The sequence below is a fragment of the Dendrobates tinctorius genome, unplaced genomic scaffold (genome assembly GCF_039654945.1).
Source record: "Dendrobates tinctorius isolate UK_male_01 unplaced genomic scaffold, ASM3965494v1 ptg000019l, whole genome shotgun sequence".
In the NCBI taxonomy this organism is placed as follows: Eukaryota; Metazoa; Chordata; class Amphibia; order Anura; family Dendrobatidae; genus Dendrobates; species Dendrobates tinctorius.
The window spans coordinates 72898362-72918836 of record NW_027361687.1 but is presented as its reverse complement, the minus strand read 5'-3'; the positions used below and the strand labels follow the sequence as shown (position 1 = coordinate 72918836).

At 44.5% G+C, this 20475-nt stretch overlaps 1 long non-coding RNA gene across 1 annotated transcript in view; it reads left to right on the top strand.

Moving 5' to 3' along the window:
• The window catches only part of LOC141083065 (uncharacterized), a 159651-nt gene extending 153642 nt beyond the window's left edge, over positions 1-6009 (top strand). The window contains exons 4-6 of the long non-coding RNA XR_012230640.1: positions 5050-5178; positions 5668-5777; positions 5871-6009. This is a non-coding gene — a long non-coding RNA (uncharacterized lncRNA). The remainder of the gene's footprint in view (positions 1-5049; positions 5179-5667; positions 5778-5870) is intronic.
• The last annotated feature ends 14466 nt before the right edge of the window (positions 6010-20475 follow it).

Genomic DNA, 20475 nt, shown 5'->3' with positions numbered 1-20475 from the left:
AAGATAAAACAGCGCTGCAGCGCTGCAACGATGGAACCATGTCGTCCCCCACGGAGTCGCAGGCCCCAGCAGGGGATTCAGCTGGGGGCAATTCCACCAGGGACCGCAGCGCCAGGATAGAGACTGCCCGCAGGAGCGAGGCAGCAGAAACCCGATCCAGACCGTCTCAGCCATCCGACCCGGTATTAAGCTTCACTGGGTGAGTGTGCAAAGTATATACTCTACCTATTAAGCTAACCTCTCCCCCCCCCCTCTCTTTTCCTTTGACCTCCCACTTCAGTCAAAGAAAAAAGAAAAAATTAAACATAAAGAATGCGCATTATGTTCAGAGCCTCTCCCTGACTCCTTCCCCAAAAAACTCTGCAAACAATGCATGAAAGAGACCAGGCAGGGGTCGACGATATCTTCTAAAGATATCCGAGCCATAATTAGGGAGGAGATACAAGCCATCAACCGCGCCAGCACTCCCTCAGAGTCCAGTCATAAGAAACAGGTCGTTGTTAGTTCAGAGTCAGAGGAAGAACAGGAGTTAAACTCAGGCTCCGCATCCACGTCCTCATCGTCATCCTCGGAGATGGAAGAACGCGCATGTTTTCCACTGGACAGCGTAGATAACCTAGTAAAAGCGGTTAGAAATACTATGGGGTGTGAAGAGGAAAGGGGAGCCCAAACCGCGCAGGACATTATGTTTGCGGGATTGGCAGAAAAAAAGAGGAGATCATTTCCGGTGATACCGGCAATTAAGGACCTCATCAAAAGAGAGTGGGAAAAGCACGACCAGAGAGGTTTTCTCCCATCAGCCTCAAAACGGAAGTATCCGTTCACTGATGAAGACCTATTGAAATGGACTAAAATACCGAAGGTGGATGCCGTCATAGCCTCCACTTCCAAACAGACCTCGATCCCGGTCGAGGACGCAGGATTGTTAGCAGACCCATTAGACCGAAAGGCAGAATCTTCCCTCAAAAGGTCCTGGGAGTCCACCACCGGGGTATTCAAACCCGCAATAGCCAGCACATGTACTGCTAGATCAATGCTGGTATGGCTAGATCAATTAGATCAGCAGATCGAACAAAGAATGTCAAGGGAGAAACTGCGTGCAGCCATCCCGTTGATAAGAGGTGCAGCTGCCTTTATGGCAGATGCTTCAGCGGACACCCTAAGACTGGCAGCGAGGTCGGCAGCCCTGGTGAATAACGCCAGACGCGCGCTGTGGATAAAAAGCTGGAAAGGGGACGCACAATCAAAATCCAAAATTAGTGCAACCCCATGCGAGGGTGAGTTCCTCGTCGGAAAAGCCTTAGACGAAATTCTCGCCAAGGCAAAAGAGAGGAAAAAGGCCTTCAGTGATTCTCCCATTCCGTTTTATAGGAAAACCTTTAAGAGACGGCCATTCGGGAGAAGAAGACAGTTGGACAGAACGAATAGATGGGCCACGAAAGACGAAAAGCAGAAGGGTACCATCTTCAGAGGGCCAACATATAGGAGAGATAAAAAATTAAGAGTTTAGACCCACCAGTTGGGGGTAGATTAAAAATTTTTGTTACCAAATGGGAACAAATTACGTTAAGCCCATGGATTTTGAACATAATCAGGGAAGGAATAAAGATTGAATTCCTTCAGATCCCTTATGAATTCTTTGTTATAACTCGCCTTAATTCTTCAGTTCAGCAAAAGGCTCTCGAAGACGAGATTCGAGTCCTACTAGCTAAAAAAAGTTTTAGTTGACGTCCCTGAGGGACAAGAGGGTAGAGGCTTTTATTCTCCCCTGTTTTTGGTTTCTAAACCAGACGGTACGTTTAGAACCATTATTAATTTAAAGAAGCTTAATTCATTTATAAAAAATTATAACTTCAAAATGGAATCAATTAGATCCACTATAAAGCTTCTGTTCCCAAATTGCGTAATGGCAGGGATTGATTTAAAAGATGCTTATTATCATCTCCCTATTCACAATAGATTCCAGAAATACCTAAGAGTCGCAGTGGAAGTCGAGGGCAGGATTCGTCATTTCCAATACGCGGCCATGCCCTTCGGGCTTTCCACGGCACCAAGAATATTTACCAAGGTGATGGCAGAAGTGATGGCCTACCTTCGCCAAAAGGACACACTGATCGTGCCATATTTAGACGACTTCCTAATAATTGGGAATTCAGTCAAACAATGTACCGAACGCGTGACTGACGCAATCTCGTCTTTTCAGAGCCTTGGCTGGATCATCAATATCCAAAAGTCCAGACTCGATCCACAATCTCTCCAGACATTTCTAGGATTTCAACTAGATTCCTTGACCCAGAGATGTCTACTACCTCAGGTAAAAATCACCCTCACGAAACAAAAAATACGAGCAGCTATAGATAGACCACGGGTGTCCTTGAGAGGAGCAATGTCACTATTAGGATCACTAAATTCTTGCACCCCGGCAGTCCGGTGGGCCCAGTACCATGTCCGTACACTACAACACCAGATCCTCCAGGAGGATAAGCGACATAGTGGGCATTTACAGAGCAAAATAACCCTGTCACAAGAAGTCTTGACTTCTCTAGAGTGGTGGTTAGATGACCATTTATGTTCAGGAGTTCCATGGGTTATAGTTCCATCCTGTATCGTAACCACCGATGCCAGTCCCCAGGGGTGGGGAGCCCACATGGAGAATGAGTTTCATCAGGGAAGGTGGAATAGAGAGGAATGCGAATACTCATCCAATTTAAAAGAACTGACTGCAGTGTTCTATGCTCTATACAACTTCCTTCCGCAGCTCCAACAGAAGCATGTCAGGATCCTATCGGACAATACCACCACCGTGGCCTATATAAACAGACAAGGAGGAACTCGATCAGAGACTCTGATGTCTTCAGCGGCAAGAATTTTAAACTTAGCAGAAAACTATTTTTTGTCCCTCTCGGCCCTTCATATCAGAGGCGAGAGCAATCAAAAGGCAGACTTCCTAAGCCGACACACTCTGCGGCAAGGAGAGTGGTGCCTCAATCAGAAGGTCTTCAGGGACATAGTAGCCCTATGGGGACAACCCGAGGTGGACCTTTTCGCCACAAAGGAGAACAGGCAGATAAAAACATTTGCCTCCCTATCTCCATCAGACCACCCAGACATACTAGACGCCCTTCTAGCTCCATGGAATTTCAACCTGGCGTATGCGTTCCCTCCATTGATCCTCCTACCTCAAGTAATTCGGAAGATCAGAGACGACAAAGCAAGGATAATCTTAATAGCACCGTTCTGGCCAAAAAGACCGTGGTTTTCGTGGCTGCAGATTATGTCAATAACAGATCCTTGGGTCCTTCCTTCGACTCCCAACCTACTCTCCCAAGGCCCCTTTTTCCACCCTCAAGTGGTCAGCTTGCACTTGACGGCGTGGAATTTGAGAGGCAGTTATTGAGGACAAGAGGATTCTCGGAGTCTTTAATTACTACACTACTACAAAGTAGAAAACAGTCCACAACCCAAATTTACACTAGAATATGGAAAAAATTTCTTCAATTCCATACAGTACCTCATACAGCAGAAGTTCCGATAATCCCAATCTTAGAATTTCTGCAGAAAGGGAAAGACTTAGGCTTAGCAGTAAATACGCTAAGAGTACAAATATCGGCATTAGGAGCACTATATGGCCATAATATAGCAGGCAACAAGTGGATAACTCGATTCATTACAGCATGTGAACGAATAACTCCAATCCACATACCCTCCGTCCCTACATGGGATCTAAATCTGATCTTAGACGCCCTAACGGTAGGCCCCTTTGAGCCGATCGACACAATACCCTTCAAACACTTAGCACTTAAAATGGCCCTCTTGGTAGCACTGACCTCAACTAGAAGAGTGGGTGATATCCAGGCCTTGTCAATAGATCCACCTTTTTTTCAAGAATACCAAGACAGATTGGTATTAAAACCAGACCCTGCCTACCTGCCAAAAGTGGCAACAAAATATCATAGATCTCAGGAGATACTCCTCCCAACCTTCTATAAAAATCCCTCTACTCCGGAAGAGCAGAAGTTCCATACTCTGGACGTCAAAAGAACTGTCCTAAAATATATTGAGAGGTCCAACAGTTGGAGGCAGAGTAGGGCCCTATTTGTTTCATTTCAGGGCTGTAAGAAGGGGTATGGAGTCACGAAGAGCACCATTTCCCGGTGGATCAGAGAAGCCATTCGTTTAGCCTACTCCGCAAAAAATGAAGATCCTCCAGGGAACATCAGGGCGCATTCCACCAGGGCAATGGCAACTTCTTGGGCGGAAAAGGGAGATGTTCCGATTGAAACTATATGTAAGGCGGCAGTTTGGTCATCCCCTTCTACCTTCTATAACCACTATAGACTTGATCTTTCATCAGCCTCTGACTTAAGCTTTGGCAGGACTGTCCTTGGCACAGTGGTCCCACCCAGGTGATGGTCTCTGGAATCTCTCCAGTGGGTGCTGTCGTGGCGAAGAGTAAAAAGCCGGATTACTTACCGGTAATGCTCTTTTAATGAGTCCACGACAGCACCCGCTCACTTCCCTCCCTAAAGATATTAATAGTTAAAGTATATCAACCAAATAATGGATAATAAAGATGTTAAAATAAGAGAACATTGCCTAATCCTTGGCGGTTCTTCTGGTACTCTGAAACGTAAAACTGAGGAGGAAAGGCGGACCGCCCCTTTAATCTTTCCTGTAGGGTTTCCTGTTCCAAATGGGCGGATCCGATACCTCCAGTGGGTGCTGTCGTGGACTCATTAAAAGAGCATTACCGGTAAGTAATCCGGCTTATTTCCATTTTCCCATTAGAGCTAGGGTTAGGTTATGTGCACACGTTGCGGATTCTCCCCCGGATTTTTCTGCACAAAATCCACAGCTCTTGGCAGAAAACGCAGGTGCGTTTTTGATGCTTTTTTGATGTGGTTTTGGCTGTGGAATTGTCTGCATTTTTTCACAGCAACAGATAGTTTGCCAAACTAGACTAAAGAAAAAAAAAAAATTGATGTTATTATCTTGTCCAACCCCTTCTTCCATTCTCTATTTTGCTTTTACCAAATCAACAATGGTGAGTGCCAGAAATGAGCAGCAGAGTGCCCAGCGGGCTGAAGAGTATAGCGCGCAGCGCTTATCGGTCCGCAGGCCATTCAGAATACTCATGCTGGGGTGTTTGCTGAAATCCTGATGCGTCACAGAGAGCAGGTAAGATAAAGTAGATTAGGGTTGGATTAAGTTAGGGTTGAGATTCGGTTTAGGGTGGGGATTAGGGTTAGGAATGCGATTGGGGTTTGAGATTAGGGTTATGGTTGGGATTAGGGTTATGGTTGGGATTTGGATTAGGGTTGATTGGGGTTAGGGTTGTGATTAGAGTTTGGATTGGGAATAGACTTGGGGTTGGGATTTGGGTTATGGTAGGGATTTGGATTAGGGTTGTGATTGAGATTAGGGTTTGGATTAGGAATAGACTAGTGGTTGGGATTTATGGTTGGGATTAAGGTTGTGATTGGGGTTAGGGTTGGGATTAGGGTTTGGATAAGGAATAGACTAGGGTTATGGTTGGGATTAGGGTTATGGTTGGGATTTGGGTTGGGGTTAGGAATAGGTTTGGGATTAGGATTGGGATTCCGAAAATTCTTGACATGTCTTTGTTTTTTCACTGTGTTGTGTACTAAAACAATATTTTTATTTTAGGCCGAGCAGCAGCACAGGAGAATGTGAGCCTGTAAATTGTGGGTGCACCCACTCTTAGTGGAGAGAACAGAGAAAGGGCATTTTTATGTTCTTTACAACGATTTGAGGAGGTAAGTTGCCAAATATCTCAAGATAGTTTCCAACTTAGAATGTGTCCGAAAATATATAATCATTTTTTTTCATTTTTTATGTCAACTTTGCAGATATCTGGAAAAATTTGTCGTTCTACCGGCTTACAATCACCGCCTTTGATAATCTGCTACAAATATTGTGTCCCCATCTTATATTGGCTGATATGATAATGAGGAAGGCCATCATTGCTGAGGAAAGGCTGCTCATCACTTTGCGGTAAGTAACTAATTTTCTGTTTGTATGTCATTAGGCATCTTTCACATGTCAGTGTATCCGGTACGTGTGATGAAAGTTTTCACATGTACTGGAGGCACTGACACATGTAGACCCACTTAAATTAATGGGTCTATGCATATGTCAGCGTGTTTTTGCGGATCATGTGTCAGTGGGCAAAACACGCTGCCACTGTCATGCACACGTGCACATGGAGAACACACATTGATGTCCTCTGTGTAAGGCCTCTTTCACACTTCAGTTTTTTGCATCAGTCAAAATCCGCCAAAAGGACGGATGCTGGATCCGTTTTAGAACTGATGACAACGGATGCCACTCATCCGTTTTTTTGTGACGGATCCGCAAAATGAAGAATTTTAAAGGAATCGCATCCTGGAAAAGGAGAGAGAGAGAGAGTTTTTTTTTTTGTCCGGCACCCAGAAAGAATTGCGGGTTAAATGAGTGTCTGGAGGATCCGCCAGACAAAAAAACATTGCAAGCTCCGTTTTCAAATCTTTGAGGATGGTGACGGACAGCAATTTTTGGCGGATCCTCAAAAAAAACGGATGCAACGGACGGCAATCCGTCACAATCCGCCATTAATGGAAGTCAATGGGGAAAAAAACGGATCCTCAAAAGAAAATTGAGGATCCGTTTTTTTTCAAAACCTGGCGGATTGTGACTGATTGCAAAAAACTGAAGTGTGAAAGAGGCCTAACACGCATTGCAATGGTGAAGCGCTACAGGAAGCGCTGTTCCCTGGCGGCAGGTGCTGGCATCATTCTCCCCTGGTCTGCAGGATTTCACTGCCATCAAGGAAGAATGGGATTTGTCTTCAGCACCTGCCACCTTGTAACTGCACTTTCTGTAGCGCTTGTTCCCTGCTAGCCATCTGTGTGGAAATGATGCAGCACATGGGCGGCACACGGTTGCCACGTGTGCCTCGCACACACAGACACATTGACATGGATATCTTTGGTACAGTCTTTTACGGTACCACAAATATCCTGATATGTAAAACACGCCTGGAACCTGTCTGCATTGTTGCTGCTATAAGATGCGTCCACTGTCTTTCAGGGCTTATCTGCAGCATTCTATAATTAACCGCCCCGGTTAATGCACTACCACTCTCCTGCTTGCTTCATTGCTGTACTGCACAGGCGTACTTTTATGTTCTGATGAGTATGGACTAAAGTCCGGAGGTGTGCATGCGCTGGGCCTCTCAGACCTTTCCTGGCGCTTGCTCACTGCAGGAATTCGTTCTCCCCTCAACAGGCCAGATAACCACGGCTGAGCAGTAGAGCGTTGAAGCAAGCAGGAGGGCGGCGGTGGTGCGAGAAGATCGGAGTGGCCTGACACGGACCTTCAACTCCCATCTGACGTGACCGCCCCACGCAATTGTTTGTAATTTTGTGTTTATTTAGAGCTTTCGTGTCAGACCGGGGAGTTAGCGACACCATTATAGAATGCTTCAGATAAGACCTGAAAGGCGGTGGACGCATCTTATAGCGGCCATAACTGCTGACAGGTTCCTTTACATTTTTGTGTGACATTTCTAATATTTTAATTTTCTTTGCAGATTTTTAGCCACAGGAAAGAGCTACACATCTTTACACCTCCAATTTAGAATTGTAAATCCACCATCTCTAAAATTGTAAGGTGCACATGTACCGTCATCTGGCAGAAGTTGCAGCTCATGGTGATGTCTTCCCCAACCGAGGAGACTTGGTTGCCAGATGCGCAACGTGGGTCTGGGAAGGCCATCCAACTCGGGTGTGCATGTGAGAGAAACTTTTACTGACTATTTTATGAGTCTAGAAGGTCCTGTGCACTGGCAAAACTCCTGTGATGGTGTTGGGCACCCTGAACAGCAGTGAAAGATGAAAGAATAAGATTGAGCGGCACCAATGAAGGACCCGTCAAGCAACATGAAAATGTTTTTTTAGTAAAAAAAATTATTCTGTATGTATTTGGATTGTTAATTTTATGTGCGTTATTTTTTTCTTTTTACTAAGTGGGTTTTGTTCCCAAAAATGTTCAAGATTCTTCTACTTCCCATAGTCCTGTGCCCTAGACTATCATACATATCCTCTACCCCATAGTCCTGCTCTCATGTACCCATAACACAGGTTATAGCCCTTTTATATCCCCCTTATGATAATGTTTATAAAGAACACCAAATGACTAAGTTATGGTACTGCGGGTAATAGCTAGTGTTGATGCATCCGTAGGGTAACTTGCAGTTGGTGAGGGCATTTCAGTGCTGTATGGTCGACTTGTTTGGTAGTCAGGTTGGGTTTGTTGTTGGGCTTGGTTTCTTTTCCAAAAAACCCCATCAAAATTTCATCATATGGAGAAATTGGAGCAGGGTCCTGCAGAGCTGTCAGTGACATTTGCACCAGATTCGTGAAAATGGACTGCCTATCCAGTGTCAGTGAGCGAGCCTTGTTTGCAATTTGCAAGGCAAAAAAATCGAACTCATCCTCTGTCGTTAATTTTTTTTATCACTGCCAGAGTCTCAGTTGCAGCTTTGATGGTTGTATCTCTTTTTTTTTAGTTTTTTTTTTTTTGTTTGGCTCTCCTGACACCGGATAGGCAGCTCTTTGTGTAACCGCTTCTTCGGCACCAGAAACTCCAGCAGCGGCGGACGCAGATGTGCCAGCAGTTGATGAAGATGGGGCACCAGCAGAGATGGAGAACATGTGCCGCCAGCTCCAGATGAAGTTCCTGCTCCATCTTCGGATTCATCCTCAGCAGGAGGTAAAATGTTCCCTTGAGTGCTGTGTGAAAAAAACCAAACATTGATTGGGGTATGTTTCCGTGCTGCGTAGGAGCAACGCTTTGGAGGCAGCAAAAAGATTGCTCAGCCGAAAGCGCTGCCAACTATTTTTCTTACACATGGTGATAACGTGTGTTTAAAACACATGCAGAATCAACACATGCTATCAATATACTGTGCTCGTTATCTTGTGGAGACAAAGGGAAACGCAAGACAAGTGACATGCTGTGGTGTCAAAAGACCTGCCACATGTCCGATGACATAGGTCTGCCACCTCCATGTTTGTACGCATAGTTGAGAGGGGATTTCATCACATCTCCACTATGCTGTTCTATCTGGACACTACAAATTGAGTGCTGCAGCTGTATGCAGCATTCAATACGCAGCCAATTGTGCTATACCACGTGATAATAGCTGTAATTACAGATTTTGATTTTTTTAATAAAAAATTACCTCCGCAATGTCCTGCTTGTTAGCAGAAATTGTAGCTCATCATAAAATGAGAAGGTTTGCCTGGTGGGAGAGGAGCAACTTTTGGCACAGCTGGAGACAAATTTGTGGAATCTGTCCCTCACCGACCGCCGCCTTTGTTTAACATCTTTCTCTAAAAATCAAAAATAAACACTTAATCACATTTTTAAAAACTAATAGAAACATTTTAAATAACATAATTACCAATTTGCAACTGTGTTGCATTTGGGAATGAATCCCATTCGGGATATAGCTGCCTTAAAGGTTTTGTACAGCAGTGGTCACGGGAAGATCGGTCCTTGTATGCCTCATCTGCGGGGTCCCATATGGGAAGAAAATAATGTACCTACAATGTATACAATAATGTCATTAGATACTATAGTCAACAACCAAAAAAAAAATTAGATATTTAAATATAACCTACCATAACCACAGGCCGAAGGATAACACAAACAAAAAACACCTAATCCCAAACCTAACACATCCCAACCCTAATCCCAAACCTAACACATCCAAACCCTAATCCCAAACCAAACACTAATCCCAACCATAATCCTAAACCTAACACTAATCCCAGTCATAATCCTAACCCTAATCACAAAATGCAGAAATAATTAAATATATTTTTATTTTGTTTTTATTTTGGGTAGCTAACAAAAGGGGTTAGCGACAAAAAATGCGTGGGCTCCCGCGCAATTTTCTGCGCCAGAGTGGGAAAGCCGACGGCCGGGGTCCAATATGTGTAGCCTGGGAAGGGGTTAATAACCATGGATCTTCCCAGGCCATGAATATCAGCCCTCAGCTGTCTGCGTAGCCTTTCTGACTATAGAAATAGGGGGACCCCAAAAAAGAAATGACGTGGGGGGGTCCCCCTATATTTTATAGCCAGAAAGGCTAAGCAGGCAGCTGCGGCTTAACCCCTTCATGACAGGCAATACATATATTTACTGACCTGATATAAGGGAATATCATCCCCATACAGGTGACAATCCAGCAGCTGTTGGCTGTACACTATATCTGACAACTTGCTGTATCACAAATGATCAGTGTTGGCACCGTCCATATCTGTTTAACCCCTTAGTTACTGCTGTCAAAAGTGACTACATCAAATAAATGGTTAATAGATTGTGGGGTTTTGCACTTTATCTAATTGACACACCGAGATCATGATTGTGTGGTCCTGATGTTTGCCATAGCAGTTCATGGCCAAATAGCGGCCTTAGAGTCTCCTGGCTACTGCGGCCAGTTGAGAAGTTAGCGACATTTAGGTGGTAAACAAACACTTTTTCATTCCGGCTATACCACTTTGCATTAATTCCTGAAAATCACCTGAAGGGTTAATAAACTACCTGACAGCAGTTTTCAATATGTCAGGGGGTGCAGTTTTTAAAATGGTATGTTTGGGGTTTTCCAATATATAGCACCCCTAAAGTCACTTCAAACTTTGATAGGTCCCTCAAAAAAATAAATTTTGTAAATTTCCTTGAAAAAATGAAAAATTATTGCTACATTTTTAAACCTCCTAAAAGGGTAATAAAATTAGTGTTTTAAAAATGGTGCTGCTGTAAAGCAGGCATGAGGGAAATGTTATTTATTAATGTTTTTCTGTGGTATGACTATCTGGATTAAAGGGATAATCATTCAGAGTTTGAAAGCTGCAATTTTTTTTAAATGTTGTCAAGTTCCTGATATTTTTTAATAAACACAAAATATATCAATCTAAATTTACCACTATCATAAATTATAATGTGCCACGAAAAATCAGTCTCAAAATTACTGGGATTTGTTGAAGCATTCCAGAGTTATGACCACATAAAGTGACATTGGTCAGATTTTAAAAATTGGCCCGGTCACGAAGGGGTTAATATTTGTAGCCTGGGAAGGGGTTAATACCCTTGGATCCTCCCAGACCATGAATATCAGCCCTCAGCTGTCTGCATAGCCTTTCTGGCTATAGAAATAGGGGGACCCCCCAAAATAAATGACATGGGGTCCCACTATATTTTATAGCCAGAAAGACAACTGCGGGCTGATATTCATAGCCTAGGCCTTTAAGGGGCCATAGATATTGCCCCCCCCCCCCCCCCCCCCGGCTACAAATTACCAGCCCGTAGCCGCCCCAGAAATGGCGCATCTGTAAGATGTGCAAATTCCAGCACTTAGCCCTTCTCTTCCCACTCCTGTGTAGCTGTGGGATATGGGGTAATAAAAGGTTAATGTCACCTTTGACTGTAAGGTGACATTAAGCCCGATTTAATATTGGAGAGGCGTCAATAAGACGCCGATCCATTATTAATCTAAAAAATAAAAGGGGAAATAAAACAGACATAAAATAAAAGTATTTTAATGAAATAAAGACAGTTTTTGGCAAAATTATATTTTTCTGGTAATCCACCAAGTGACGCCCTCGTTCTCCTGGAAAATATAACAAACCAATAATATACTCCCTGGTCCGATGTAGTCCAAAATCGAGTGTCCCACGACGATCTGCCATGGAGAACAGTCACATCAGGAGATGTGACTGCTCTACACGGCTAAGCTCCTGCAGTGTGTTACTGCGCATGCGTGAGAGTTTACCGGAGTTAAGTGACTCCTGTACTCGCTTTACGGCACTGCTGTGTGGGAAAACTCCCACGCAGCTCTATTGCCGTAAAGCGAGAGCACGGAGCTGCAGAACTTCGGGAAACGGCGACTGTATCGCCGGAGGACAGAATAGATCGCCGTGGGACAATCGATTTGGGATTTCTGCGGACAGAGTATAAATTTGGTTTATTTTTTTTTACTTCTTTTCTAGAGGACAGAGGGCTTCAGGGACCAAGCTGTGGTATGTATTCTATGTTGTATGTCATGTATGTTACATGTATGTATGTTTTATGTGTTTTTTTGACTCACAATTGTGCTCGGTCGCAGCAGTCCCATACGGCGACTAAGCACAATTGATGCACTATCGCCGCATGGGGACTCACGCAGACAGACACATGCATGCATACATACCAAATAAAATCAGACGGCTGACATTGATCCCCATGCAACGATAGCCTTCCATGCTGCTGACAATATGGCGACTCCTTCTTCCCGGACACTACACTCCGCCCACACACTTCCTCTTCCTCCTACATCACTGCCCTCTGCAGCGTTTTTGACATCCCAATCCGCAGCAAAAACGCAGATCTTTATTCCATCTGCGGTTTTGCTGCGGATTTAACTGACTCAATGCAAGTCAATGGGTGCAGAAATGCCGCAGATCCGCAAAAAGAATTGACATGCTGCAGAGAAAAAAAAACGCGAATCCGCGAGGTTTTTTCCGCAGCATGTGCACAGCGGTTTTTATTTTACATAGAATATGATAGCGTACAACGCAGCAAAATCTGCTGCGGATCCGCAGGGCCAAAAACGCTGCGGATCTGCATCAGTATTCGCAACGTGTTAGGGGTGTGTTGGGGTTAGGGTTGGGGTTGGAGTTAAAATTTGTTTTTTTTACCACTATTTAGGCACATCAGGGGCTCTCCAAACGCAACATGGCATCTGATCTCAATTCCAGCCAATTCTGCGTTGAAAAAGTCAAACGGTGCTCTTTCCCGCCATGAGCCCAAATAGTGGTTAACCCCCACATATGGGGTATCGGCCTACTCAGGACAAATTGCACAACAACTTTTGGGGTCCAATTTCTCCTGTTTCCCTTGGGAAAATAAAAAATTGGGGGCAAAAATATCATTTCTGTGAAAAATCTGATTTTTTTTTTTATGGCTCTACGTTATAAACTTCTGTGAAGCACTTGGGGGTTCAAAGTGCTCACCACACATCTAGATAAGTTCCTTGGGGGGGTCTAGTTTCCAAAATGGGGTCACTTGTGGGTGGTTTCCCCAGTTTAGGCACATCAGGGGCTCTCCAAAGGCAACATGACACCCGCAGACCAGTCCATCAAAATCTGCATTCCAAAACGTCACTACTTCCCTTCCGAGCCCCAACGTGTGCCCATACAGTAGTTTTCTCCCACATGTGGGATATCAGTGTACTCAGGACAAATTGGACAACTTTTGGGTTCCAATTTCTCGTGTTGCCCTTAGGAAAATAAAAATTTGGAGACTAAAAGATCATGTTTGTGGAAAAAATGTTTTGGTTTTTTTTGGTTTTTTTTTCACACCCGTGCGTTATAAACTTCTGTGAAGCACTGGGGGGTTCAAAGTGCTCACCACACATCTAGATAAGTTCCTGGGGGGGGTCTAGTTTCCAAAATGGTGTAATTTGTGGGGTGTTTCCACTGTTTAGACACAACAGGGGCTTTCCAAGCGCGGTATGGCGTCCTATCTCAATTCCAGCCAAAAAGTCAAATGGTGCTGCTTCCCTTCCGAGCTCTGCCATTCGCCGAAATAGTCGTTTACCCCCACGTATGGGGTGTCAGCGTACTTGGGACAAATTTCACAATAATTTTTTGTGTCCTGTTACCCTTGGGAAAATAAAAATTGGGTGTGAAAAGATCATTTTTGTGGAAAAAATATGATTTTTTTAATTATACGGCTGTACGTTATAAACTGAAGCCCTTGGGGGTTCAAAGTTCTCACCACATATCTAGAGAAGTTCCTTGGGGGGGTCTAATTTCCAAAATGGAGTCATTTGTGGGGGGGGTTTCCACTGTTTGGCCACATCAGAGGCTCTCCAAATGCGATATGACGTCAAGCCAATTCTGCGTTGAAAAAGTCAAACGGCCCTCATTCCCTTCCGAGCTCTGCCAGCGCCCAAACAATGGTTTACCCCCACATATGGGGTATCAGCGTACTCAGGACAAATTGCACAATAACTTTTGGGGACCTGTTTCCCTTGGAAAAATAAAAATTGGGGGTGAAAAGATCAATTTTTTGGAAAAAATTATTTTTTTTTAACCATAATTTTTTATTAATTTGTGCCAAGCATTACATCGTATTGACATTGATTTCTTAATGAATAACACAATATTATAGGGAATGGGGAGGGCGGAAAAAAGGGGAAAGGTGGTGACATTACATTTACCATCCAGTCACATTGTCCAAGTGTGAATCTATTACTTAACTACAATATTTAAAAAAAGAAAAAACACGGCACTCAATGAGGAGGGAGGTGCACAAGTCGGGTATCCAGCCAACTAACAATGTAGTGCAAAAACTTGGCACTCAAAAGAAAAATTGATTTGACAGTTCCTTTATTGTAAAAGGCATCCAGTTAATATACTACTTTTACTTCTTTAAACGTTTTCAGTCATACAATTGACCTTCATAAGAAACAGAATTTTTTCACAGTTGGTTTTAACTGAGAGGAACTGTAATGGAAAATTCCATATATTATTATTAAAGAACCGCTGTCATAAGTAGGCACTATTCAGTACTGGGTATATTCATTAATAATGTGGAGAAACAGACGTCTGGGAAGCAGCAGCTACTGAGGATGAAAGGACACCATTCATGTAGGAAATCACCAGACCCACGGGTTTGACACCTTAGGTTATACAGGGACCGGTAGATCCAATAATTGGTGTGGGTGTCCAGAAATTTGCACTGTAATATATTCAGGAAACTATCCTGTATTGTTTGTGACAGGCATGAATGTCCACAACTGGGTGCTGTGATTATCCAAATGGTCTGTCCTGCCCAGGGAGGCAAGTGTGTCACAGGGAGAGAACGCACTGTTCAGGAGAAGCACTGAGGGTGCAGAGGAATAGTGCTTGGTCTGTGGCTGGACGCAGCACCCAGTTGTGTACATTCATGCCTGTCACAAACAATACAGGATAGTTTCCTGAATATATTACAGTGCAAATTTCTGGACACCCGCACCAATTATTGGATCTACCCCCCACGGAACTTATCTAGATGTGTGGTGAGCACTTTGAACCCCCAAGTGCTTCACAGAAGTTTATAACGCTCGGGCGTGAAAATAAAAAAATCATTTTTTCCACAAAAATGATATTTTTGCCCCCAATTTTTTATTTTCCTAAGGGTAACAGGAGAAATTGGACCCCAAAAATTGTTTTGCAATTTGACCTGAGTAGGCTGATACTTTACATGTGGGGGTAAAACACTGTTTGGGCGCATGGCAGAGCTTGGAAGGGAAGGAGCACCATTTGACTTTTTCAACTCAGAATTGGCTGGAATTGAGATCAGACGCCATGTTGCATTTGGAGAGCCCCTGATGTGCCCAAACAGTGGAAACCCCCAATTCTAACTCCAACCCGAACCCCAACACACCCCCTAACCCTAATCTCAACCCTAACCCTAACGGAAAAATGGAAATACTATTTATGGCAGTTTTTATGTTTGGCGGCTTTCACACGCTAAAAGACGCTTTTTATTGTAAAAATAGTTTTTGCATCACCACATATTGAGAGCTATAATTTTTCCGTATTTTGACCCACCGAGTCATGTGAGGTCTTATTTTTTTGCGGGACGAGTTGACGTTTTTATTGGTACCATTTTCGGGCACGTGACTTTTTTTGATCGCTTTTTATTCCGATTTTTGGGACGCAGAATGAACAAAAACCATCGTTTCATGAATTTCTTTTGGGGGGGGTGCGTTTACACCGTTCCGCGTGCGATAAAATTGCGGTTTTATTCTTCGGGTCAGTACGGTTACAGCGATACCTCATTTAGTTCGTTTTTTTATGTTTTGTCGGTTTTATGCAATGAAAACTATTTTATATAAAAAATAATAATTTCTGCATCGCTTTATTCTGCGAGCTATAACTTTTTTATTTTTTCGCTGATGATGCTGTGTGGCGGCTCGTTTTTTGCGGGACAAGATGACGTTTTCAGTGGTACCATGGATATTTATATGCGTCTTTTTGATCGCGCGTTATTACACATTTTGTTTGGCGGTATGATAAATCATTATTTTTTGCTTCGTTTTTTATTTTGATTTTTTAAGGGGTTCGCTAAAGGGGTTAACTAATGGGATAGTTTTATAGGGCAGGTCGTTACGGACGCGGCGATACCTAATGTGTACTTTTATTGTTTTTTTTTTTTTTATTTCTAAAAAATGGATTTATTGGGGGAATTTTTTTTTTTTTCTAATTTATTTGGCGATTTTTTTTAATTTATTTTAACACTTTTTTTTTATTTTTTTTTTTTACTTTATTAAATAGTCCCAGGTGGGACATCACTGTCTTGTGACAGATCGCTGATCTGTCACATCACAGATCACTTTGACAGATCAGCGATCTGTCACAGGCACTGCAGAAGGCTTCCTCATGCCTGCGCTTTGCAGGCACTGAGGAAGCCAGCTTCCTGCAGGCCCCTGAAGGCCCCCGTCGCCATCTTGGATTCGGGGGCCTGCAGGAAAGGAGCCCCCCGCAGCAGCGCTGCACATTGCGCTGCCGTGGGGGGCTCAGGGAAGCACGGAGGGAGCCCCCTCCCTGCCGATGCTTCCCTTTAACCCCCGGTACACCGCGATCATGTTTGATCGCGGTGTGCAAGGGGTTATCGTGTCGGGGGCGGTCCGTGACCGCCCCTGACACATTGTGCCGGGTGTCAGCTGTGATAATCAGCTGACACCCGGCCACAATCAGCGGCGCTCACCACGTGGGCGCCGCTGATCGCGGTAGACGTACTATCCCGTCCATGGGCATAGGGGCCCGGGTCCCATGGATGGGATAGTACGTCGGATGTCAGGATGGGGTTAATGAATATACCCAGTACTGAATAGTGCCTACTTATGACAGCGGTTCTTTAATAATATATGGAATTTTCCATTACAGTTCCTCTCAGTTAAAACCAACTGTGAAAAAATTCTGTTTCTGATGAAGGTCAGTTGTATGACCGAAAACGTTTAAAGAAGTAAAAGAAGTATATTTAACTGGATGCCTCTTACAATAAAGGAACTGTCAAATCAATTTTTCTTTTGAGTGCCAAGTTTTTGTACTACATAACTACAATAGTTAAACGGAAGGATAACCAGTTATTCCATTTTTTATGAAATTGAGACATATTATTGTTAGCTGCAGCAATTGTTTTTTTCCAATAAAGAATTTTCGTTAATCAGAGAGTAGTGTTGAGCGATACCACCCGATATTGAAAAATTTCGGATCGGATCGGCTGATCTCCAAAAAGTATCGGGTATCGCCGATTCCGATCCCGGAAGTCCCTTTCAAGTCAATGGAACAGAAATATCGGAATTAAAAAAAACCCTTTCTTTCCTTGTAGGTTAATTCTACATGAAGAAAAACAACTAAGAATAATGTAGAATGTATTGTGGGAGGTGTAGGAGACATTAAAGCCATAGAGGTTTAGCCCAATCAAATGGAATAGCAGGAATTAAATTTTTTTTAAAAGACGTTCGGAGTTACAAAGATATTGACTATGTTAACCTCTTTTATATTTTGTCAGATATGTATGTTTCATTACTTCCATGCTCTTCACCTTTTTTACTTCTCCCACACTTTCTCCATCATCCTCAGCAGCAGCATCTTTTTCATCAACTTCTTCACCTTCTTCCTATTATTCTTTTTTTTTTTTTTACATTCTTCATATTCTTATTCAACTATTATTCTTCATATTCTACTTCTTCATCTTCTTCCTATTCTTCTTCATCATATTCTTATTTGTGACAGGCATTCCTGTAGTTGTTATCTATAAAAGTTTGAAGATTATACCTTCCGTTCTGCCTGTCACAAAAGATTTACAACAGAATTTGTCCGCGTTCAGTTTGGCCTGCAGCAGCAGGCATTTTCCAGGGGCACCACGAGGAGGAACGGACTCAACCCCATACACTGCTTAGTCTGCTTATAATTTAGATAATATCATTTACTCTGATTTTTAGTCTTATGCTTAATGTTCTTCTGCTTTTGGTTTTTCTGCTTCTTGGTCTTCTGTCTCTTGTTCTGCATCTTGTCTTCATGTTCTTTGTCCTCTTGGTCATCTTCAGGGTCATCTTTTTGGTATTCGGTGTGGTCTTCAGGGTCGTCGTCTTCAGGGAGAGCCAGAGTGAGAACCAAAAACCATTTCCACAAGCTCGAACTTGGAAAAGTAGCAGAAGGTATAAGAAGGCTGAGGAACTGCTGAGAACCAGCTGACGGTACTGGAACGCGGATGGTTAGCAGAAGGAACTAGCGAGGACCAGCTGACGGTGCTGGAACCCGGAGGAGCAGCATAAGGAACAAGAGCCAATGGCACAACCGTGGACCAGCTGACGGTGCTGGAACACGGTTACTAAGCAGGAGGTACCTGTGCTACAAAGCACTACCAAGGACCAGCAGACGTTGCTGGAACTCGGATACCGAGAAGGAGGCACCTAGGCCAAAGGCACTGCCGAGAACCAGCTGATGGTGCTGGAACCCGGATGGGTAGCAGAAGCTACAAGAGTCAATGGAACTACCGAGAACCAGCTGACGGTGCTGGAACCCAGAGTGGCAGCAGAAGGAACAAGAGCCAATGGCACAACCGTGGACCAGCTGACGGTGCTGGAACACGGTTTCTAAGCAGGCGGTACCTGTGCTAAAAAGCACTACCAAGGACCAGCAGACGTTGCTGGAACTCGGATACCGAGGAGGCACCTCGGCCAAAGGCACTGCCGAGAACCAGCTGATGGTGCTGGAACCCGGATGGGTAGCAGAAGCTACAAGAGTCAATGGAACTACCGAGAACCAGCTGATGGTGCTGGAACCCAGAGTGGCAGCAGAAGGAACAAGAGCCAATGGCACAACCGTGGACCAGCTGGCGGTGTTGGAACACGGTTACTAAGCAGGAGGTACCTGTGCTACAAAGCACTACCAAGTACCAGCAGACATTGCTGGAACTCTGATACCGAGAAGGAGGCACCTAGGCCAAAGGCACTGCCGAGAACCAGCTGATGGTGCTAGAACCCGGATGGGTAGCAGAAGCTGCAAGAGCAAATGGAACTAGCGAGGACCAGCTGACGGTGCTGGAACCCGGATGGGTAGCAGAAGGTACCCATAATAAACAAAGTTGCAAGGCCGCGAGCAGGCCGCAGTTACCGAAACCCACAGTCCAACGGGGTGCTAGTCCTATTGGCACTACAGAACCAGCCTTTCTTACCAGAACCCGCAGCCCACATAGGAAGCACCTAAACTGCAGGCACCATATACTCGGCTAACCCGACCACAACACGACAGGACAATGTATTGGTGGCAAAGTGACGTTGACACTCCCTGGAAACAGCAGGCGTGCTGGAACCAGGCTGGGCAGGAGGGAGTACCCGTGCCAAAGACACTTCTGAGCAGCAACTGGCGATGTTGGAGCCCAGGGTCAATCATGCAGCAGGCTGAGGCCTACTTGGAGCAAGTAGTAAATAAGATGTAGTGTGATTTTGGAGGCAGCAGGAGACTTTGTCATCCACACAGCAGGGGAGCAGCTGGCATTACTGAACCCCACTAACACTGGAGTATGTGTTTTTCTCTGTGCAGACGGCACTTCCGAGCAACAACTGGCTGTGTTGAAGCCCAGGATCAATCATGGAGCAGGCTGAGGCCTACTTGAAGCAAGTTTTATATCGGTTGTACGCTACTACTGATTGTAACCGTGCTCCACTTAGGCCTCTGGCTCCACTGTCTCTAGTATTTCCCCTGGCCTCCAACCCCGCCAGTTGCTGCTCAGAAGTGGCATCTGCACAATCCACACTTGTTCCTGTGTTACTGGGGCCCATTCACGTCAGTTGATCCCCTGATGTGTGTCCGGCAATGTCTCCTGCTCTGTCCACATTCCCACTAATAGTAGTGGGAATGTGGACAGAGCAGGAGACATTGCCGGACACACATCAGGGGATCAACTGACGTGAATGGGCCCCAGTAACACAGGAACAAGTGTGGATTGTGCAGATGCCACTTCTGAGCAGCAACTGGTGGGGTGGGAGGCCAGGGGAAATACTAGAGACAGTGGAGCTAGAGGCCTAAGTGGAGCACGGTTAAAAATCTGTAGTAGTTGACTGTGTAGGCAGCAGGAGACTTTGCCGTCCACACAGCAGGGGAGCAGCTGGCGTTACTGAACCCCACTAACACAGGAGCTAGTGTGTTTTTCTCTGTGAAGACGGCACTTCTGAACACCAACTGGCGTTGTTGGAGCCCAGGATCAAGCATGGAGCAGGCTGAGGCCTGCTGTTTTTTGAATGTGGAGGCAGCAGGAGACATTGCCGTCCACACAGCAGGGGAACAGCTGACGTTACTGAACCCCACTAACACAGGAGCTAGTGTGTATTTCTCTGTGAAGATGGCACTTCTGAACACCAACTGGCATTGT